The sequence below is a fragment of the Beta vulgaris genome, chromosome 8 (assembly GCF_026745355.1).
Source record: "Beta vulgaris subsp. vulgaris cultivar EL10 chromosome 8, EL10.2, whole genome shotgun sequence".
Classification (NCBI taxonomy): Eukaryota; Viridiplantae; Streptophyta; class Magnoliopsida; order Caryophyllales; family Amaranthaceae; genus Beta; species Beta vulgaris.
The window spans coordinates 3,881,163-3,887,247 of NC_079209.1; the positions used below are offsets into that span (position 1 = coordinate 3,881,163).

The 6,085-nt window shown below is 38.0% G+C and overlaps 1 long non-coding RNA gene across 1 annotated transcript; it reads right to left on the reverse strand.

Moving 5' to 3' along the window:
• Positions 1 to 956: 956 nt before the first annotated feature.
• LOC125492329 (uncharacterized) lies at positions 957 to 2,373 on the reverse strand. Its single transcript, XR_007268900.2, has 2 exons — positions 1,536 to 2,373; positions 957 to 1,178 (listed from the first exon to the last, which is right to left on the reverse strand). It is a non-coding gene; the product is annotated as an uncharacterized LOC125492329 (long non-coding RNA).
• Between the last annotated feature and the right edge of the window lie 3,712 nt (positions 2,374 to 6,085).

A 6,085-nucleotide genomic window follows, 5' to 3' on the forward strand; every position in this document is an offset into this window, starting at 1 on the left:
GATAGTTTATAAATATAATATTCAATTGTTATATATTTTACTATTATGTAATTAGAAATACTTAATGTCAAAGAACTGCTTGCCAAACGCGTAAAACTAAAGTTGGAAGAAAAAAAAAATACGGAGTATATTCTGAATATATGTAGAATTAACTAAAATTTTCATAATATTCTAGTTGGAAGATCATATTCATAACAACATTAAAGAAGAAAATTAACTTCCCAATTTAATTCACAAACTTTTGTATAAGGCAGACCACACTTTGAATAAATGGTGTGGCTAGCTAATAAAAGGTCCAAACTAGACTTTATAATGAAGCTCGTATCCCCTAATGAAAAGCCCAGGCGTGAATTCGTTTACCGAGAGGTTACTTTTCGTAACATGAGTTACTTTTGAATATGTTATTATGTTTTCAAATGGGTTGCTTTTCGTAGCAGGGGTTACTATTGTTGAACCTAAGTTTTTTTTTCTTCTAATTTTTCGGTGTTACCATAACAAGAAAATCATCCTTTTCCGATAGTCAAAATCCGTCGGTAAAAATGCGGTGTCCGGTGATGACCCTATTACCGATGGCCATCCTTCGGTAAATGGCCGTCGAAAATTAAGTCGTCGGTAATCCAGACTTTACTGACGGATTAACCGTCGGTAACAGTTACCATTGGTTTACCTTTGTTACCGGCAGAGTAACTATGACAAATTACCGACGGAATAAAGCGTCGGTAATGTTTACCGACGGAATAAAGCGTCAGTAATGTTTACTGACGCTTTTAACCGTCGGTATTTGTCATATGATCGACGGATTAATGCGTCGGTAAGTTTTACCGACGCTTTTTTGCGTTGGTGATTTGTCACAATTTACATCCGTATGTTTTTTTTAAAAATTTTCTTTTCCATAATATTTGATAGAATAAAAAAATATAATTAAACTAAAATTAAGACTTTGTACATCTACAATGTAATAAAGTAAACATTTCATTTATCAATTTGTAAAACATTACATATGTGCTTCCAAAAATAATACAATAACTTTGATAGATATAATAAAAAAAATCTGATATACTTAAAATCAAATACAACTAATACAATTAAAATATGATAAATCTTAAACAAAAAAAAATAAAAAAAATTCTAAATAAAATAACTACATTTCTAGATCTTCAATCTTGAAGAATCAAATTCTGCAACCAAAAACATAAAAAAAAAAAAAACAAAAACACATATCAGAAAAAAAAAATGAACATAAACCATACAATAACTGAATCAAAATAAATTACACACCAAATGCATACGAAAATGATGATAATAATTAAATAAAATAAAATAAATTATGATAATAAATCTGAAAAATAAAATAGCATAATAAATCAAACAAAAGTAACCAAAGAAAATCAAATAAAAAACAAAATTAACCCCACGAACCCACCCACCTAAAACACCCAAAAAGGACCCTAACCACCCACGAACCCAAACCACCCACTAACCCACCCACCTAAAAATCCTAAACAACCCCACTCAAACCCCGTACATTACACAACCTTAATCGTCAGCAGAATCCCGGTGGTGTTCGTCGACCTTCAAACTCCGGTGAGCAGCGAAAACAGCATCGAACGTAGTAGAGGAGAGAGAGAGCAGGGGAAAATAGAACTCCGGCGAGAGTAGGTATCAGGCACGCGACATAATGTCGACGGTGTTCCTTGGTGGAGAACCGAGCAAAAGGGACGAATGAGCAGCAGTAGCCCAGTCGAAGCGAAGGAGGCGAGTGAAGAAAGAAGGGGTCCTGGGAGGTGCAGCAAAGCTGCAATGGTGCATCGCATCTGGGCGGCGCACCGGTGGTGTGCTGGTGATGGTTATGGTGGCACAACAGGCCGAGCACAACATAGGAACAGAGAAGAAAAATAAGAAACTTTGTTGGTTTTGTTTTGATATCTCAATACTCAATTCATGGTTATTTATAGCTGAATTTAGGAGACAAAATGGAGGTGGCTTTATTGAGGATTGGTGGTTCAACACCTTGGGGAGCATGGTGGAAGACAATAGTAGAGAAGAAAGAAGAAGAGTGGTGGGGGTGGTCGGTTGTGTTGGTTTGGGGAAGCTGAACATCAGCTTTCTTCATTTCTTTTTCTTCCTTATTTTGGATGTCAAAATGTCAAACCTTGACTATTTTCAAGTTTTTAAGTTAATTTTGACTCATATACTTCAACATTGGATCTCAACTAAAAATCATATAGTAAAAATATAGAATTTTCTTATTAAATTCATAAACTATATTATATAATCTTTTGTCATAATAAATATCATTTTTGTATAACTAAAGTATATATACTTATTTTAGAAAATAACTTTAACCAGAATAATATCGAAAAATTTTAGGACATAATTTTGCTAATAAACAAAACTAGTAGTTAATAAAATGATATTAAAGTTCGGGGTATTACACACAACCCCAAATTTCAACCCCAGACGGAAACCCCGTGAGGAGAAAGAGGAGAAACCGTGTGAGGAGAGAGAGGAGAAACTGTGAGAGGAGAGAGAGAGAGAGAGGAAGAAATCGTCGGAGGAAGAGAGAGGGAGGAGAGGGAGATTTATTTTAGGAGAGATGGAGAGAGAGAGAGAGAGAGAGAGAGATGAAAGGAAGGCTAAAAGACGGCCTTTTAAAAAAAAATAGCCGCCGTTTTACCGATGGAAAAAACCGCCGGTAATGTGATAATCCGTCGCTAATTAGCGACGGGTCTTGAGAAACCGTCGGTAATTAGCGACAGGTCTTGAAAAATCGTCGGTAAAAGCTTATTGCCGCCGGTAATTTTATCCGTCGGTAAAATCCATCGGTAATTGTGAATTTACCGATGGATATTTTGGCCGTCGGAGAAATCCGTCGCCAAAGACGTGGATTCTTGTTGTGTACTTTTAGTGAACCTAAGGGTTACTCTTTCGAATGCTAAGCGGTTACTTTACTGAAACTGGACTTTTACTGAAACTATGACTTACTTTTTCAAATGCTAAGGGTTGCTTTTCTGTAATGTTGAAGGATTACTTTTAGTGAAAGTATGACTTACTTTTTGTATTATAAGGGTTATTTCATACAAACACCAAGCCATTCCTGAATCTCCATCCCCTCTCTTTGATCAAAGCATGGAACTATCACGTCCTCCTCCTCCCCATCACCACCAAACCACCACCACAACCACCAACTCAAACAACCAACCACCATCACTCCTCTTAACTAGCTCTATCAAATTGCTGTAAATTAAACTCATGGTCCGGGCTGGACCAGTTTCGTGGTCCGGACTAGGCGGTTTTAGTAGCGGGTTTTAGTGGGCTGGGCTCAAGAAATCTGGCCCACGACCCATCCACCAATTTCACGGTTCAAGCTGGGCTAGAGTGGGCTTTTTGTCGGCCCGACACACACGGCCCACGATGTGGGCTGGGTTGGATTGGCCCGCACTGTTGGCCATCTCTAACACACACTAAGTCACTTCACAAAAATAAAATTATCCTTAAATTTGTTCTACAAACCAACACAAAAAGTCAAAGCTAATAGGAGTTAGGCTACAAATATATAAGGTATCTTACAAACATAAATTGACTAAAATATTTGTAATAAACTTGAATTACTAATAGCAATGAAGAAACATAAAAATTCAGCTCGAAATTAAAAAGAATAAATAAAATAAAATTCAAATTTAATAAATTTACGCGGAGTTCTTATGTCCATTTTAAAATGTTATATTAATTGTTTATACCATTGAAAAACAATTGACAATTTACACTATTAGAAAAACGTTTCCGCCACCGCACATGTATTGCACGCATATAAAGGTAGTTATTTGAGAATACGGTAGTCCGACCAGAAAAAATGTTGGATGTGTGTATGAAAAGCTAGTAATTAAAATATGCTAGGGTATGTTTTTTAGTAGAAAAATATGTTTTTCTAGTTCTACCTCAATTCGGTTTTATATGATGTACAATAAAAATCCCTCTAGGATTAATAATATTTGAAGCTCTTCTCTTTAATCGATTTTGTCAATATCTTTTATTGAGAGTTCTAATCTTTTAGGATAGTGACGATAGGCAGGTTTCCCAATACTATTCGATTTTGTGTTTGTAGTTGCTCTATTTAAGCGTCACTTTGGTTTCTAACAAAGCAACGAACAAAAATATTCTAGCAAAATTTTTGTCGATCATCTTTGCATAGTCACGCCTTTCCCTCGCAGTTTAAATGGCTAAGAAATTTAGAGAGATTCTGCATGGTATTATGGCATCATTATCATGTGCTTCTGATCCTAAAAAAACATGCAAGAGAAAACAGAAAGAAGAATCTAAATGTTGGAATAAACGGTTCGCAAAGGCAGAAAATAAAGCTTTCAAGAAACTGTGCCGTGATAGGAGATCACTGACTTGAAAGCAATTACGGCCCGACACTGGTGGTTATCGATCTTGGCCGGAATGCTCCCCCAACAGCCACACACGCGTAGCTCCCGGGTCCAAAACTTTAGTTAAGTTAAGCCCAAGGCCCAAAGCCACACACGCGTAGCTCCCGGGTTCAAAACTTTAGTTAAGTTAAGTTTATTCCCCAAGGCCCAAGGCCCTGGCCCGGTCCGGGCGGCGCGCGTGTGATAGCAAGCCCAAACCAAACATATCATCCAACCACAAAAGCATCTCTAGTCACAACTCAATAGATGGAAGGAGGGAGGAAATATATAAACATGAAGAAATTCCCTCCCACAAGCAATGTGGGACAAACAAGAAAATGAGCCAAGGCTTTTCCAAGCCTTAACTCCAACAATCCCCCACAAAGGCTCAGAAAAGCAAAAGAAATTCCTGGGTAAGGAAAAGGAAAGTACTTAAACACCAATATCTTTCGATTTGAATTGATGCATAGTGAAATGAGGCAACAACTTACTATCTAGTGAGTGAATTACTCTTGAACTCACCAGAGTTCCGTTGAGACCCCACAACACATACCTACCTTAAAGATCGTGCAATCTCCGCGATACATCACAAGCGCTTTATAGCCATGCGCATTCCTTGGGTCTAATAAGTGCTCTAGAAAGACAGCCCAGTCTTTCATAGAAGGCGGCTTAACCTCCACACTTACGTAGGTAGTCCATCAAGTGTTTCTCAATAACACCACCCCGGAGGGATATGGAACTATTAAGAGCAAAATGCTCAACCTCTCAATGTATATCCATCAAGTGCGTCTCAGAAGCACCACCAATAGGCTATGGATAAAAGCACTACCATGTGTCATAGGGATGGGAAATGTAGTGCAAGTTAAGATTTCATGGCTTCGTTTGACCACAAACGGGTATCCACCATAAGATCTCAACTAATGGGCTTTAGCCCCATCCCCTCGACGACTCTAGGACAACTCTCCTAGATAACCCCTTAGTAAAGGGGTCTGCAAGATTTCTTTCGGACCTCACATAGTCCAAAGAAATCACCCCATTTTTCAGGAGTTGTTTGACGACTCCATGTCTGATCCGTATGTGTCTCTTCTTACCATTGTAGACACTGTTCTTAGCAACACCAATGGCTGCTTGAGAATCACAATGAAGAGAGACAGGTGAACCCTGTCCACCCATAAAGGAACATCAGACAACAAGTTTCTCAACCATTCAGCTTCTTGCCCTGCCAACTCGAGGGCAATGAACTCAGACTCCATGGTGGAACGTGCTATACAAGTCTGTTTCGAAGACTTCCACGATATAGCACCACCACCAAGGGTAAACACATAGCCACTAGTTGAACTAATCTCATCATTACCAGATACCCAGTTTGCATCACAAAATCCTTCAAGAACAGCAGGAAATTTAGAATAGTGCAAACAAAAATCAACAGTTCCTTTTAGGTATCTGAGAAGACGATGAAGAGCACTCCAGTGTTCATTACTAGGGTTATGTGTATATCTACTAAGTCTACTCACTGCATAAGCTATGTCAGGTCGAGTACAGTTCATGAGGTACATCAAACTACCTATGATTTTCGCATATTCACTTTGAGAGACACTTTCACCTAAGTTCTTGGTCAAATGAATACTGAATCATAGGGAGAACTCACTGGAACAACATCAAAGGAATTAAATTTT